At 44.0% G+C, this 18,096-nt stretch overlaps 1 protein-coding gene across 1 annotated transcript in view; it reads right to left on the reverse strand.

Moving 5' to 3' along the window:
* plxnb3 (plexin B3) overlaps positions 1 to 18,096 on the reverse strand; it is a 91,593-nt gene that overhangs the window by 46,586 nt on the left and 26,911 nt on the right. The window contains exon 2 of the mRNA XM_085392929.1: positions 13,543 to 13,618. The gene's annotated coding sequence lies outside the window, so the exon portion shown is untranslated. The remainder of the gene's footprint in view (positions 1 to 13,542; positions 13,619 to 18,096) is intronic.

Consider the following 18,096-nt stretch of genomic DNA (forward strand, 5'->3'; position numbering starts at 1 on the left):
GCTTTTATGTAATTTGGTTTCTCCCTGTGCAGAATAAGTGGTAGGTCTGCTTTCACAGAAGTTTCCCCACCAGCAGATATCTGGAACAGGAATTTAAAACATTTTACTTCCTCACACAAAGCAGAGCAGATAGCAGATCGGTGGAAATTCAGGTGGTGATTATGCTTGTGTTGTTTTTTGGCTAATGCACTTCATAACTGAGGTGCTTCCATTGTCTGTGTGAGGTCATCACACAGTTAATTAGTCCTGAACGTGCAGAACTTTTGCACAGACTTTTTAATGATATTCATAATTCACCGCACTCAATGGAATATTCTTCAGATAATTGAATTAAAAATGCTCCAAAAGGCCTTCATATTACAAACACAGTGGATTGGTTGAGTTCAGTCTGTAATTATGAAACTTTAGGCATTAATGCAATCTAAACTCTCTGGGTTATAAAACAGTTGCATCCAAAGCCTAAAAGCCTAAAACCATTTTTGTATCAGGCTGTAAATGTTTATTTCTGCTGTGCAGTTTAACATTAGAGTCTATGGGGAGGGACTTAGTTTTGGAGCCAGCCTCAAGTGGTCATTGGAGGAACTGCAGCTCTTTTTAAGCACTGGCTTCATTTGTGAGCAGAACTCAGGTTAGAGAAGTTCATGAGAAAAGACTGAATTGTTTTCAATGAGACTCAAACACTTTAAAATGAAATTTGTATCAGCAGCCACAGACTCAAAGTTCTGCTTTAAGTAATCGGTAGATGTGCTTCAAACACTGAGTTTCATCAAAAACTGGGTCTTTGCTGCCAGAGCACAGGCGAATGCGCCGACCATCGGCCAGAATCCAGCTGCTTCGGGCTGTTTTTCTCTTTGGTTCATTCATAACAGAAGAAAATGATCAGAGACTGTCAGCGATGAAACAGTAAAGTGTCTCCGTCACCGTCTGTGCTGCACACATCTGCATCTCTCAGAGTCTCAGAGCAGGAATGCAAAGATGTCAGGTGCCAGACTTCGGCACAAACAGGTAACCACAGAACAAAAGGCCCGTACTGCAGCATCATGTGGACCACAGCACCGATCTGATTGGTTGATCTGTCCCCTTACAGAGAACCGATTCAAGTCATTAACATGTAAACTGGATGCGGTCGCCCACAGAGACGCACGTCGACACATTCAGGCCGACACATCAGATGGTTAGCCTTCCACCAAAGATCAGCTGAACTTCTAGAAAACGTTCAAAAGAAAATTCTGACTGAATGCTCGTTTCCATGCACTGCGGCTGATGGCCGGTCGGGCGAGCAGCAGGTGGAGAAAATTCACCACAGAACCACCGAAGAACCCACGCGGTCGAGGTCATTAAAATGACTCCAATCGCAGCTGAAACAGTGCAAAAGGGAATCAGAAAACATGGCAGAAACAGGCTGTTTCTGTTGGCTTAAAATGACACTAACAGAATCAGGATTTCCCTTCATGATTATCATGGTTTTGGCATTATTGCAGCTATAAAAAAAAAGCAATAAAGCTGTCAGTCAAATTCAGATTATATTACTATACTATCTGTGGCAAGATAATTAAACTCATAGAACAGGTGCACGGAGGTAATGAGAGTCTGTAAACTAAGTCTAAAGTGTACAAAAAGAACAAATATTTATAATATTTTCATACGTGCATAACTAACACGACCTTTCGGTTGTCATGCCACCGCTAGTCAAAGATTCATCCTAGAATGTGCCCTCGTCCAAGCAACAGCTGGCTGTGTCACCTGACAGCAGCCAACAAATTTGTTATTTACAGAGACGACATCCGTTAAACTGTATGTCGAGAGCAGAGAAATCCAAACTCAGCATTCAGTCGTTCAAACATGTGCTTCAGCTCGAAACTACTCTGGACAAAGAACATAAACGTAACCTGCCAGCTCGCTGGCACAAAGACCGTGCGTTGTTCAAAGCCACAGATGTGCAAACAGTGGAACTAATTCCAGTACACTCCCTATTAAAGGCTGGTGTCTGCCTCCATCCAGGCTGCTCCATCACCTGAACCACATACAGTCTGTCAGTGCAGAAGTTAAATTGTCCTCAACCTGCCAATTCTCTAGCACACATTCCCCATCACACCTGAATGCACCAGTGTGAGAATAACACAGGTAAATGAGTGCAACACGACCTGCACACTCCATCCCAGCAGCTCCCAGCATTTTTATACTATGAACATGCATTAGAGGTGGGCTGCGTCCCACTGCGTGCTACGTGTGAGAAGAGGGATCTCCACAAGGTTAATGTGTGAAAATGGCTCAAGTTAAATTCTTTTTGCAAACCTGGATGATTTACTGAGAAACGGCAGCTCTGCATGTTGTTTGTGCAGCAATGTGAGTGCATGTAACAAGTGCTTCAGTTTCACCACCTTTAGATGGGACAGAATTAATCGCTAACCCTGTGGTTTCCTCTGTCATGCTGAAAATAGTCCTTGTATCACACCTCATGCTTTGTTTGTTTTTCCACTTAATCAGTCATACAAAAATCCAAGTAGAGCTTTATATAAATACACGTCACCTTTATTTTTGCAGGAGCTATGACCCCCTCTCACCAAAAACATCAAATTCACTTTATCTTCACTTCGTGTTATTAACCTAATTGTTTGCACACAACTTGCAGCGTCTTCACTTCCCAGTTTAAACACCACCGCTCTAATCCAAACCTAGCCCCGTGACATATTCTCAGAAATAAAGCTTTCAAACAGCTTTCAAGCTTTCAAAAGCTTTTAACCTTTTAAAGGGCTGCCTGATGTTTTCCTAACCTGATCAAGAGGACACGGATGAAGACCGAGCTTTAAAAAAAACTGTCCCAAACCAGATTTGAACCCAAGTCTCCTGAAACTTGGGATGTTTCCTCCTCTATGACCTGATTCACTAGTGAGACTTTATATTCTTGGAAATGGTTGGATACTTCAGGCGCGTTTACGTGGACACAAAGCGGTCAGGTTCGTGACAGGTGCTTAGAACATTGGAGTGAGATGATCAAACCACAGAGCATGTTACATACCGAGAAATGTCACTCTGTTAACACAGGAAGCCCAAATACTTCAGATATGACACATTTCTGATGCTGCAGGAAATTTTTCTGCAACGGCAGCATCACACCTTCAGAGCACTCGACTGTGTTTCCTGGCGGAGCTCAAAGTTTCCTCAGTGACTCACTGAAATGTCCTGATGGTTCAGCCTCTGTCTGAACTGACAGACGAGGCAAACGCTGCAGACAGTCGTGCATGCGTGTTGCAGACGGCAGAGAAAACCGAACTCCGGCGAGTTCGCTTCAACATCTGCAAACAATCTGCAGATTATTTTCCCATTTAATCAATTAATTGTTGCTGCTTCCAGTCTGAATCTCCAGCTGTGACGCATTCAGCCACCATGAAAACTCATTAAGGGCATTAAAACGCTGCACTTCATTCAAAGAGCGCGTTTAATATTTATCCCATCACACTGCTCTCAGTTATTGCTGTGCAACCTAATAGTTTACAAACAATAACTACAATGAGATAATAAAATATAAAGATTTATTAAACTAAACTGCAGTTTAAATGTGATTTCACTGTAGAGCTATTAAAATCTGCCCCTCCAGCTACTTTATTACTGACGCATCAATAATAATGAAATATATAAACACAGGAGGGTTTCACACAGCATAACACACACACACATGAAAAGAAGGATTGTACATTCACTGATCAGAATTCATTAAACTTTATTCATGAGATAAAAAGATAAAAATGAGTTTTTTAAACACCCAAATCAGGCGACATCATCAAAACTTAATTAGCTTTAATTAATTATTCTGCCAAACTCTGCAACCTTTCGCCTCAAAAATCACACCCAAGCAAAGAACGTGACAAGACCGATCAGACAATATGGTTAATTATTCTTTGATTCATTGCTTCTGCTGTTTTTGCCACACAGGGCGGGGCTGTTAATGTCTAATGAGCCCATAAAGCTGGTTAACTGACCTTCATTTGTAAAGATGTTAAAGGATCCTTTGAGAAACAGACAGTTTTATTCAGTTATTAACTCGAGGTTTTATTGTCCGGCTCTGTGTGTCTCTCTCGGGGCCCTGCAGGTCCACGTCACAAGCTGGTTCAGTTTAATTAAAGCGCTTCATAAGACGGTACGAGAAGCTTTGCTGTTGTTCAGCAGGTTTGGAGCAGCGTTCACGTCCCCGTGCGTCCTGTACTGTGCGGTGTTCACACATAGAGGGGCGAGTGTGACATAATTCTGCCTGTCAGGAGTGGATAGCTTGCATGTTTTTGTTTTGATCTTGTTTTTACCCACAAATGTGTTTCACTTTTACTCACTGCTGAGAATCAGACACAAACTTTCTGAGGCTTTGGAAAGCACCGCTGGCTTACATTTAGACACTCCTCACTGAGAGGGACGATGCTCGCAAGATGCCACGGGTGTTGGTTGCTTTTTGGTTTTTCTGCCCTCACTATTTAAAAAATATATATGTTATGACCGGCAGCCCAAACGCAGCCGTCAGAACTAAAACTTAAAAGTTGCTGCAGCTTTCAATGCTTGGGCTAAAATATAACCCTTCGCAGCATTTGTCATGTAGGTTAAACGATGACAGCCACCAAGAGCGTTTAACGTGATGCTTTAGAAGTGTCCACATGTGATGAGCTGTGAGTGACGGGCCTGTTTCACTCAATCTAAACTGCTTTGAGAAGTGGCAGGGGCTTTGAAACAACAGCAGTGTTTGACGCTGTGTGAATCAGACTGAGCTGACTGTTCATAGACGTCCAGTTTCTATGCATTTTCAGGTAAAACTGACTGCGTTTAAATCCTGTGACACTTGTACTAACAGGTTGGGGCGGGTCCATTTTTGACTGGGATGGTTCTGCTTGCTTTGAAATGCTGCTTCATCCTGAATTTGATGTTTTACTTGTAATTTACTGTAAAATATTTTGTTCTGAATAAAGATTTCCAGGGTTTTACTGCACAGTGTTGTACTTTTGCAGCAATGCTGCATTTTTGCCCTGTGATCGACCGGTGACCTGTCCAGGGTGAACCCCACCTCTCGCTTAATGTCAGCTGCAAAAGGCTGCAGCCCCCCTGCCTCTCTCCAAAGGATAAAGCAGGCAGAGCTAACAGATGGGTGAATGGATGGATAGATGGAGACCCGCCGCACTTCTTCTACAGTGTACATTGTCAAGCAGCTTTCAAAGGAAACAACACAACTCAGACACAATAATGAAGGGTTAAGTTACCGATCACTGCACACGGGGGACACTTTTCATTTCAAACTGCAGGATCTACTGTTTCTATTTTATTTCACTGTCGGTGAGTTTTTATCTGTTTCACGTCAAACATTTTTGTCCCAAATGAGACTTCAGACACAGACCATGACCATGAGTCTCTGCTGCAAAGAAGCACACAGATTTCAGCATTACATGGACTCGTGCATCCTCGGGTTGGCACATTTTTAAGTGGAGGGGAGGGTTTTCGTGGGAAATTCTTCCACATCTTAATTGAATAAAGCCCTCAAACAGCGGCAGCTTTGTCACAGAGCTTGACACAGCGGCTGCACCTTTATGCGCACAGCGCTGAATAAACTGCCAGCAGCAGGAGGAAGACACAAAAAGATGTTTACAGGGAGATGCTTCACGTTTGTAGCTTCTTTTCTTTCTTGTTTGACATGTCTGAAGTTCATCACTCTGAACACTTTACTGAAGCCGTGACTGCACTACCACGGAATAAAACCAGCGTGAAAACAGAATTCAACAGTCAGCGACACATTTCAGAGCAAAAGAAACACAGCTGCGGGAAACTTCTGCGCACAGCGAGAGAAAGCGACGGTCAGAGTCCACGGCTCTGTGCCACTGATCTGATTCCTGCTCCACTAATTAAATAACGGCGCAATTAAGGAGAGTCAGCTGTCAATCAAAGCCTCCTCTACGAGCGAGAGGAGCGCACAGCGAGGACGGAGTGAGAGAGGGGGAGAGAAACGGGCACTTACTTCTTTCAGGAAACAGTCCGTTTTTCTTTCATTCCTCCAGAAAATTAAAATTAAAGAGGCGACAAGAACTGAAAGAGCCTGAACACCGGGCGAGAGAGAGGGGGAGAGAGGGAGGACGCAGGACTACCAACAGACAGATGGAGAGAGAGAGGGGATGACAGGAGAGAGAGAGAGAGGGAGGGAGGGAGAGCAGCCGGCTAGATGGCTGTAATCCCATTATTGTGAACGACACATTGTTCTGAGAGAGAGAGAGCGAGAGACGTTCACAGGAAGCAGGGAGAGAGAGAGCGAGACATTCAAAGAGAGCGGGGAAGAGAGAGAGAGAGAGAGACCCACTGGGAATAAAAGGGGCGGGGCTTATCGGCCACACTTCTAGGTGGTGTCTGAGGGGGCGTGGTCTTATATTAATCTTTAATAGGTAGGTTGAAGCGTGAAGTTAGAGAAAGAGAGGGCGAGAGGTAGTAAATCAGAGTGTCGCCACACCCCTGCAACTGTGTGAGCTGCTGTGGGCTGAAGGAGTCCAACCATGAATCCAGCCCCAACATACTGCAGCACCACCTGCAAACTTCTGTTATTATTACACAATCAGACCAGGCGCTTCGACATATTCAACAAGCATGTGAGTTTATGAGAATGAAAAATAATTGCTACACCTGAAAGGAAACCGACCAGCAAAGCTCAACGTTTCTCACACAAACAAGAGTTCTGAGTATTTTTAAAGTGGTTTAAGTTTTATTTGCACGCGGTTATCGAGACGGCTGTGGCTCGTGTGGTTAAGCTACTCCGGCTACCCCGGTCCACATGTTGAAGTATCCTCGGGTAAGATACCAAACCCTGAGATGTCCCCAGTGCATCTATTGGGGTGTGTGCATGGATGAAAAAGTGTTCAGGCATGGAGTTGTGCGATTGGGAGAATGAGACGTGTAGTAGGAAGCACTTTGAGTGCTCATGTTGAGTAGAAAGGCACTGATCCATCTTTGTGAGGGTGCCTTTGCACTGCAGGAAAGTTGGACTGTTAAATAGCAGCAAATCAACACAACAGTTGGCCTCAAAGCGCTTTATACTGTAAGGTAAAGACCCCACAGTAGCACACATGACAACTCCTTTACGGAAGCGTTAACACGGGGGTCTATGGGGGTTTAATTGGTTTTAGAAACAGCCTCAAGTGGTCATTGGAGGAACTGCAGCTTCTTTTTTCCACTTCCGTGTTGGTTTCCTTTTCAGCCTGGAGGTCTGCTGCTCTCTAACCGACCCTTTTAGACTTTATGCTTCCACTGCTGTGCAGTAGGATCCATCAGATCGAACTGATGATGAAATGATTTTGCAACAGCTTTGTGATGCAGTTGCATCATTGCTGTTTGTTGCATCCACCTAAATGATGAGTTTTATGTTGTTGATAGTCAAGTGGAAGAGGAGACGAATGCTACCGCTAATACATTTGGTGCTTCTTGTCATCGTTTTCTCCAAGTCGACCTCCACCCTGCAGTTTTCTGTGCCCAGAGAAGTACCTACCCCAGAGTAGGCCGTTTGTTCTGCCCCGAAAATAGCAGTAAAAGAGGCTCTTCAAAGACAGTTCCTGCTGTTGGAACCGGAACAAACAGCCACCAGTACATGCAGTGGGAAATTATTACATTATACTTGTTTAGTCAAAACTTTGTGTTAGTTTAAATGAAGTGAAAATGCAAACAGAGCAGGACTGGGGAGAATCTGCTGCTAAATCAATTCGGACTAATCTCAACCAAACCCAGTGGAATCACACACTTTATATAAATAAGTGTTCCAGATATTTGACTGATTATTGATGAGCTTCTCCTGGTCTGTTTTTTTAGTTCATGTTTTCTCATGAACTGCTTTAATTGAACAGAAGCGACTTTTTCTCGCATGAAAGCCGAGCAGCTGCTATCTGAAGTGCATCGTGAATCTTCAGACATCTATCTCTGTTCACTTTGATGCTGAAGAAAACTTAAATACTAAAAGGTTCTCAGGCAGAGTCAGAACTTTCTGTGGGTTTCTCGTGGTTTATTTTGGATAGAGATCAGACACAATGACATCCTCAGGAAGTGGAAGTAACACAGAATCTAAACATGCTGTGTGCGCGCCTCAATGTGAGGTATACGTTCTCATTTCTAACACTAATGCCTGCCTCGCACCAAACTTTTCAAGCACTTTTAGTGTCTCAGACAAATTTCCATCGTGGCATTAAAATCCTGACAGTTTTGTGGAAGCTCATTTTGATGGTTAGGTGTAGAGTGAGCATAAAAAAGTCTTTTTCTTTTCTTGAATGACTGATAAATTCAGATTTCTCTAATATTAATGTACATTTTTCCGACTTGGCCTTCTCTCTGACTAAAAACCGACACATTATCTTTAGACATGACAATTTCCCAGACCATAGCAAGTCTTTTCAAAGTCTTGTAGAGTGTGGTAGGTATAAGATAAACTTCCTGTTCTGCTTACATATAACCTGCAGTTCTCTGATTGAGGATGTTGGCCTCATGTTTCGCTGACAGTCTGAAAACTGCCTTTTCACAACTGGAAACAAATCAAAACCAATTTACCTGCAGGATTACAGGATACAGCTGCCAAAATCTGACAACGCTGGAGCCACTTCCTGTCAAAGCAGGCATCCGGACGTTATCTGTCCGTGTTATACATGTTATGAGATATTTGAGTCATAATTAACAGGCTCGGGGCTCAGATTTCGCGTGCTTGGGGAACGCCGCCTTCTTCAGTAAAACCTCCTCTGCAGCGAAATGAAGCGTCTCACAGAGAAAGCAGAGTCCCTCTGAGGACGTCTCTCTGAGGATGTCCCACAGCCGACGCGTCTCTTTGATTCTCCTCCATCAGCTGCTGCTGTGGGCGGCCCAGCAATCCCACTGCGAGCCACAGTGCATGATGGGAACCAGCTGCTTAGTCTCCTACATGTTCTCACAGTCTTCAAATTGCAGCAGGTGCTCGTCATTTCCCTGCTCCGGACCGAGGTCGGTCTTATTCATGTCTTTTTGATGTTGTTTGCTCTTCTTTGCTCTTCCTTTGTCAGGTTTTTTGTCCCACACAGAAATGAAATCCAGCAGCAGAGCAACGAGCAGACTCACGTTATCAGATTGGCTCGGGCTCGACACTAAACGTCTCTGCTAAGGTGAGTGAAAGTTTCTGTTTTCTGTCGCCTGATTGGTTCACAGCTGACAGGTCACAGCAGGTGAGAATCCCAAAGTGTTCAGGTCGTCATGGTAACCACCGACTGTTTAATGTGATGTGAAGACAGCGTGAAGACTTGGTGTGTGCGCGAGTGTGTGTGTGTCTGTTATCGCCGTCATCTTATCTGTGACACACACTCTGCTGGTAAAACATGTGTGTGACCTCAAGTTACTCAGTGTGTGTGTGTGTGTGTGAGACAATATACTCATGCATTCATTCATGTGTGTGTGTGTGTGTGTGTGTGTGTGTGTGTGTGTGTGTGTGTGTGTGTGTTAGAGCTCAGCTGGGAGTGTTTGTCCACCTCTCATCAGGAGCCCTCATGTAATATTAATCACACACGCATACTTAGGGTCACACGCACTACTGAACACACACACACCGATCACATCAATCAAACACACAAAGAGAAACACACACAGCCGTACCCCAGGATTAGCTACTATCTATCTTTGTGGGGACATTTTGTTCAGGCCTCACTCTGGGACGGGCCTCAAAGGGCCGCTCAGGGTTCAGATCCGTGGAGCAGAAGCAGGTTTACGCTCAGGGTTACAAAAGCGTCACACTTTCCGCACTCGTGGGCTAAATTAAGTCATCGGGCTTTTGTGCGGTTGTCTGCAAACTTCACATTGTCGCTGTTGTTGTGTAGACTTGTCTGCATTGCCGCCACCCAACTCTGCATATAAGTAACGCGTTCTCCAAGCAGACCAGAAAGTGCATATAATAAGAGCAACCACCCGTCCGTTGTGCCTGCAGCTGTCCGTGTGTGCATCCGCAACCCAGTATAATCCGGGCCCGAGTGTCCCAGGAGTGCAGTGTGTGCCTGAGGGTCCTCGCAAAGATAGGAGAACGGCCGTGTGTGAGGCCAGCTGGTGCAGCAGCGTCCATGATGTGATTTTATATTTCTGCATTAACGTCTCAAACAAACACTCGTTATTTAAAGGCCATTTAAAATCCGTCCACTCGACAATTTACTGCCAGTCACACAAAGGAAATAAAACATGCGACCAATTATAGCCTGCTCTCTTTTTCTAAATAATCCACTGCAGGACTGTGTCCTCACTGAGCCACACACTCATGTTCTCAGCTTTTCCATTAGTTTCAGCAGCTGTTCAACAAACAACAACAGACCACATACCTCCACCAAGGCTGGAAAGTCTCTCTACACCCTCGATTCAGAATCCTATTTGGGTTAGTAGTAGATATTTCATCTCAAAGGATGAAAGGAGGGATAAAAAAATATTAAATTTTTCCTTCAAGATTCCTGCTTCTGGATCCCGGTCTGAAACAACTCTAAAAGTTCATGATGTTGGGCCGAGCTCTGGATACCATCCACCCACACACAACTTCTTGAGCAATCTTGCTAATAAACTGGACAAATAAAAAATAAATTGAGCCAATCACAGTGGAGATAACACCCATGGGAACAAAACAAACTTGAAACTTGCTAACTTGAAATTCAAAACTTTGCTACTTTCTGCTGCTTGCTCGTGCATCCTAAAACATCTGATGTAGACATGAAGAAAAGTGAATAGATTCTTGAAGTACAGTGAGACTAAAGTCAGAGTTTTCAATATTTCATAAAGGGATCTTTACACCTGGCCTACTGTGGTTCCATGTAGATGCTCAATCATCCAGGCAAGGAAATCCCAAAAAGTTGATTCTGTTCATCTGGACAGAGAAACGTTTCGTCACTCGTCCAAGTGACGTCTTCAGTCTCAGCTGACTGCAGGTTTCCCCAATCTTTTAAACAGTACATTTTCACAATAACTGAAACTAGCACCACTGAGGGAACAATGGACTGTGAGGTCAGGTTTTTGATCACTAATATGCAAATTGCCATGACCATTGATCAATGGCCATGAGTACCATTCACAGTGTGTTGGGGAATGGCTGCAATCACAGCATTGTAAGATGGTGAAAGAGGTCCTCTTAGGCTCCCTCCTTGATTCAGAGATGGTCTTTCCCTTTTCACGTAAATGGCCTCCTTGACTCCGCGCCCATCCAGAAAGTGCACATCTTCATCATTGAAAGTGTCCACTGGCCCGTAGGTATGTTTCTGCCACTGAAAACGGTTCATCCAGATGAACAGAATCAACTTTTTGGGATTTCCTTGCCTAGATAGATTGCAAATATGTTCGCAATCTGTCTGCATTTATTTGCAAGTTTTCATCAATCTGTCTGATTGTTTGGAGTCAGGTTGCCTCCCACCAACCTATCTGCAGAATCAACGTGTTAGTGCAAGTGCTCGCCCAGGTCTTGGGCATGTTGCACACTCCTGTTTATAAACCAGGCGGTCGCCACAACTAATTGCGAAAACGTCAGTGCAGTCACCACTGATTTTTCATAGTCACGAGGAGGCTGCAGCCTGTTTTTCCCTCAGGATTCCCTCAGGAGTTTGCATGCATGCAGGTCAGAATGGGGGAAAAAAATAAAAAGAGCATAAATATATGTCATGTTTAGTGTTGATTTGCAGCTGTTATTACAGCTAAAAGCAGCTAAATGCACTTCTTGTGAGCATGTTTAAATATTTCTAGTTTTAGAAAATATTTCTACAATTTTAGAGCTTTGTTAACTGCTGGGAATCAGTCTGCAGGCACTCAAAGGGCCTTCATGCAGTTTCTCGTTAGACATGATCGGCATCACTGAATCCAATGAATAATAGAAAAAATATATTCATATATGAAGTTACAGAGGTAACTATTTTCTGCCAGCATCCTGCTATCTCGTCTTTTCTCTGCACCAGTGTAGATATTTGCTGTGCAAAGAGTCAATTGATGCATCAAAAGCCCTCTTTTATGTGAGCCTGAGGAAGAAAGCCTGGGGTAACAAAGAAAGTTGATAACCGCTGATGTGATACCCATTATCTCTGATTGGAGTTTTAGGTTTTGTATAGGCAGCCAACACAAAAGAAGGCTGGCTATGTCAAACTTCACAGCGCAGCCCTCCTCGAGACTTCGGCATGAGATAAGATATGATATTTCGGGGTGCGTGTGTTTTTTCCCAGGTAAGGCTTTGCAGTAGAAACAAAAGATGAAGGACGAGTGAAGAGGCTTTAAAGGGGGCGGAGGATGGGTCGAGGAGGAGCGGGAGGAGGGGAGAGGTACGTGATGAAGGGGGAGGTGGGGGTGAGAGAAGGGGGCAGGTTTAGAGAGCGTGAAAAGCAGCTTGTACAGAGACGAACCAACCAGGCGGAGTAATGAATGAGGGGGGAGGGGAGGAGGAGGTGAAAGGTGACACGCAGTAATTGGGGGGAAATGTGTGTGTGCGATGCAGCGAGGCAACGTGTCCCAGATAAAAATCAAAAAATCTAATTCAGCTTTATTTATCTTCGGGGTCGTTTCGTTTAACAATCAGTGAAATAAATTAGGTTAACGCAAACTAACACATGACGGGAAATACATCTGTGTTTATAGATATGGATACAGATATAGCTGTATGAGAGACAGGAGACGGAAATGAAAAATATGTTCTTATGACACAGCTGAATGTGGAATTTAATTTTGGGTGAATTTATGGCCGTAGAAATGTTTCTTTTATTAAAGTCATCTGTCTGAATTTTCCTGTCTGTAATCTGCAGAAACTCATTTCAACAGCAAGGCAGCTGAAACCTGATCACGCAAAAGTTTGATTAATCACGCGATTGACTACCCTACGAGAGGGAGAGAGACACAGGAACACAGAGAGAGAGGCGCCCTGGTAACAATGGCTCTTCTGTTGCAGTAACTCTCTCTGATGATCTTTGGGTCACTGATCCTGAATCTGCAGATTCTCTGTACCAACTAATTAGATCACTGCATCCTCCATCTATCACTGAACTCCCAGCGACTGTAATAAGCCGTTTTCACACGTGAACTTCGGCGTCGGAACAATCAGGTCAGGACTTATTCCACAGTTGTCGTTTCTAATGTGCAGCGCGCAGCAGGAAATAGTCCGCTTCCGACTCGTTCTCGTTTCTAATCCGTTTGGTTTAGGCGAGGGCGCAGAGGCAGCACACACGACGCCCACTCACTCGCTGTGAATTAACTGAACAATTAGCTGCGGTACTCTCACATGGGCACAATCAAGCATCACATGGACTTTGTAGCAGGGAGCTGGCAGGTTAGAGACTGTTTAACGTCCAACTCGTTCTCACGTGCAGCTCCGTCAGTTGAGAAAGGTTCAAGGCTTCAGGTGTGAAATGCAATACAGACACAATAAGCAGCAGAATATCACACAAAGGCAACTCTACGGGGCAAGCGTTTAGTCTCAGTGATGTTCAAGAATGATGACATCATCAGGAGCCATGTGGCAGCTGCCTGTGAGGTCACCGGTGAGGACATCCGGACTTATCAGAAGACAGAGATTAGAGCCGCACCAACCTGTTGAGGCAACCTGCTGCTGTGATGTAGAAACTGAGCTGTGAGGAAGAGGAACCTTCTTCATCAGGAGGACGTTCTGGAGGAACACAAAGATGTACATCAGCACAGATGTGAAGTGCATTAATCCCAACTTTTCTTCTAACGGCCGGGGGTGACCTCTCTGGCTTCAAATCAGATCAGTTTGTATGGAAGTCTATGGGAAAATGACTCACCTGATTTATAAGCTCTGCAAACACAATTCTGAGTTTATGGACTCAGCCTTTACTTTAAAGTCTTATTGAATACAACATGATGCTAATTTTTTAAAGTTTTGGCCCTGTGTGGAGTAAAACAGGTGATAAAACAGTAGAAACTAGTGCTGTCAGCGTTAATCTCTTTAAAATGACGTTAATGCCATTACTGCATTAACGCCCCAAATCTCAGTTATCAAGTTAGCGTGGATCGCCCCATGAGTGGGATTGGACGGCACTAACGCGTTAACAAGCTAACTGCCCTGACGCGTTGACACCGTGCAGCCCGACGGATGGAACGATCGCACTAGAAGAAACATATAAACAGGTGTTAAACAGTCTGAAACTTGAACTCAGTTCCTTAAACTTGTATTATTTTATGACCAGCAGGGGGCGACTCCTCTGGTTGAAAGAAGACTTCCAGTTGTATAGAAGGGAAACTGCTCCTGGGCTCCCGCGCTCTTTGGCCTCAGTAAAATTGACTTTATGGGCGCAAGTGTCACATAATACTAGATAAAACACAAAGTTCATTTTTGAAAACTATGGTCATACTAGGGTCAGAGAGAGGGATAAACAAGCAGGCAGCTTTCTTTCATAAAAAAAGGATTTGAGGCTTTCAGAAAGCAGTTGGTGACGTCACAGTGGCTGCATCCATCTTTCATATACAGTCTATGAGTATCCGTCTCTGTTAGTGAAATTAAGTTTCATTCAACTTGAGGCAGAAGACTTTTTTTCTCTTGGTCAACATGTTGACAAACTCTCACATCCAGCAGGTTTATCTGACCCCCGGGGTTCAGGTGTTAATCAATAACAATTGTCAGCACCGCAGATGAATTATTGATCGGCTCCCTGATAAATCAATGGTTTCGGCATTATTTTCATGTGTAATCACAGACATTTCCCCGTCCGCAGTCTGAGATGTCAGAGCTGTCATCGGGGCAAAGCAGACAGCGGCTGCGGGCCCCTGAGGGTCTAAAGTCCCTAAAGGTTTCTGTCATCATTCGAGCTAGGAAACCATGGAAACAGGCGTGTTCACCCTGTCAAAGTGTCTCCTGCATCTCCTGGCCGTGTGCCCACAGTCTCGTGTTTTGGGTGGATTACTCCTTTATTGGCTCTTCATCAGCCATCTGCCTTCAAGGCCAACTGTGAGGTCAAGCAATGAATCACTTCCTGTTTGCCTGCCGGAGCCTATAATGAGTTAATGAGCTACGTGGAGTGTACAGCTAATCAATCACCGCAGCTATTGATTGATGATCTATAGACCGAGCTGCTCCTGCTCATCTGTCCTCGTCAATACAGCCGCTTCTCGCTTATTAACCTGCACACACCCGAGATCTGACATCAGCACATTTAAAGAGGACTTGGGCTAAAGTGCACTGAGAACTTCTCTTTGAGACTGGATGCTTCACCAGTTTAATCCAAACTGGGAAAAGGGAGATTCTCTGACAGCTGCTCACCAATACTTGCCCTCTAAGTGAATCATAAGTGTGAGTGACATAAGTATTTTGGCATCTTCAGCTGAGGTTAATATCTACATGTGTGTGAACAGGCCGAGGAAAAACCTCCCACCTCCAACCCTTCGCAGTCAATTTAAGACTGACTTTAAAAACTGAACCTGTCCTTTAATGAACACAGCCTGCGGCTCCGCCCCCTGTTAATCAAACACAGTCATCAGGTCACAAACGCTGAAGCACTAAAGCAGCTTCGGTCTGTCGCTGTCAGGCGTTTTAAAAAGAATGAAGGACGACCGACAGCGCAGAGCCAGCTGAGGCATTCGGTGACCTTGAAGACAAAAACCAGGGATTACGACCCTCCCGTGTGTTTGTGTTGTCATTGTCTCTTTTTGAGGATCAGTGTCCTCGCTGCTGATAAATCCAGCCTTCACTCCCTCTTACAGCAATAAAATCTGATCTTAAGAGTCCGTTTGTTTCAGATTTTAACAACAGGAAGCGTACATGAAGTTAATTTTTTGGAGAGTTCATGTCTTATTCATGTTTTCGCGTTTTTCTTTGAAGATGTTCGTCCTTAAGCTGAGCTGAAGTCAGAGACAGATGTTGTAGATTTGTTCTATTTTAAGACTCAGCAGCTTGTAAAGTCACGCTTTAAGGATTACTGTCGACAATGTGAGGAATTTTCTTTGTTTTGTGATATAAACTCCTGAACGGAGGCGACTTTAAAGACAAATAATCCAGCCTGGAGGATCATTAACTTTTATTTCACACAGTTTATTGTTCATACGAGGCTCCATATCGAGCCTTTTTGTTGGCTGTTTGTTTGGATTGCAATTTTTCTTTTTCGTGCACACACTTTCATACTTAATGCTCTTTTATGCTAATTTTTATACTTCAAGGAAACTTACATTTCTGTTTTGTTTTTTGCAGAATACTAAAGTCTCCATTATATTCAGCAGCTCGTCTCTGTCTGTCAGTTGTTTGCTGCATGTGGCTTTTTATAGACGTTTCTCCATAAAACACCGCCAAGAGTGAGGCAGAGCTGTACAGTTGTAGCTGGACAGCTGAACAAAGGGATGACTCGCTGTAAAGAGCAGAGCTGCAGAATCAGCTCATAATTGTCTGCAGCTTTGCTACTATAACAATTAAATCTGTTTTCACACTGTCATTAAATACAGTGGGATAATAAACACAGTTTATAGTCTGTTTAATTAAAAGTGGTGCAATTAAAGCTGAAATATCTCTCTGAAAGGCAACATTACGTATTTGTTGTGAATGTGGATTTTGCAGTTCAGGCAGGCTAAAGAGGTTTTCAGATCATGTCTCTGGGTTCTAATAGTAAACACAGAACCAAAAACAGGAGCTGAAAGAGGCTAAAAGAGCAGAAGATGCCGACTGATGGCGTTTCAGGTTCTACACGAGGTCGGCGTCTTACTCTGCACATGTGACTGGTTTACAGTCGGCCTGGTAGCGATATCAAACAGCACCAGCGTCAGAGGAAGTGATCCCGTAGTGAGGTCAGAAGGTCTCCGACAAACACAGAGGCTATTCACTCATGCATGCATTCATCCGTCAGAGTAAAATATCAGCTCTTTCGTCACTCGGCCCAGTGTTCACATTCAGCCCAGTGTTCAGCAGCAGGAAGTTTACGGAAGTCAAAATCCAGGGTTTTCCCTGCCACTTAAACAGTTTTATACAGCCCCAAAGTCAAACGAGCCAGAACACACATGGAGACTGGTATATACTGGGTTATATGGTGGGGAGCTACACAACAACCTGTTCAGTAATGTTTAATAATGGAGGGTTTCCCAGGTTGTTGCTGTGGTAGCCTCAGATTCGCCCGCTAACTCCGGTAAAGGGTTTTATTTTCACAAAAGAAAGAAGAAGCTCGACCGTCACACATGCTGAGCTCCAAACAACAATCTGAAATGCCACAGAAACCAGAGGAAAGCATTATGTTATTCATTAACCACTGACACGTCCTCCAACCTGATGCACCACATTGGTGTTTTATTACTCTCAGGGGATCCGCTGCAGCAAACCAGCAAGAGGTAAACCGTTAAAACCAGTAATTAACTCTTCCTTATGTGACAGTGCTGTGGTAAATGGATGGTTTGGGGCTAAAAAAATAACCTGCTGCAGTTTAGAGAACAGATCCATTCTGGGTAGAAATAAACACTCTGTTGAGGTTAGCAGACCTGTTTCATCATGGTTAGAGTAACAACAATGTGGTGAAAGGGAAACTAATTTTAAAAAACTTAAAGTATAGCTGGGTGTCATCTCCATGAAAACAGAAAGATCTGAGGCTTTCTACAAATAGGAACCAAAGAATTCATACAAGGAAGGAAACTGGACCTAGTAAAGATCCTTGCGGTGCTCCTCACCACCACAGGTGATCCAGACGAAGACACCTTGTTACTCACTAACAGAGGCTGATCTGTTGATGCTGGAAATCCACTGAATAAAAACTTGATGAACTTAAAGCGGACTCTTATCTGTCAGGAGTTTTTCCGAGGAGCCGATAAGGTGAAGTCTTTCTTTGAACAGATGACGGTGTGTCAAAATAAACCCATCTATCCTCCTCCCTCACTGCTTCATGGCCCTGGAGTATACAGATGGGCTCCACATGAACTCCAGGGTGCACTAATTGATAAAGAAAAATAGCGTCGGTTGTAAGAAGCTGCCGAGCAGGCAGAAACAGCCCGTCCAGCTGAAGCTCCACCGTGATATTGATCATTATTGAACAGCACATCATCACAGTAGGAGACCTGCTAAATCGGTGGGTATAGATGCATTTTTATAGCTTCGGGTTGACTTTACAAATGTTGCTGCTAAAATCCTCATCTGATCAAAGGGTTGTTGTCTATTTCCTG

The sequence above is a fragment of the Rhamphochromis longiceps genome, linkage group LG20, assembly GCF_057381845.1.
Source record: "Rhamphochromis longiceps isolate RC_006_pf linkage group LG20, R_longiceps_female_GT1.1, whole genome shotgun sequence".
In the NCBI taxonomy this organism is placed as follows: domain Eukaryota; kingdom Metazoa; phylum Chordata; class Actinopteri; order Cichliformes; family Cichlidae; genus Rhamphochromis; species Rhamphochromis longiceps.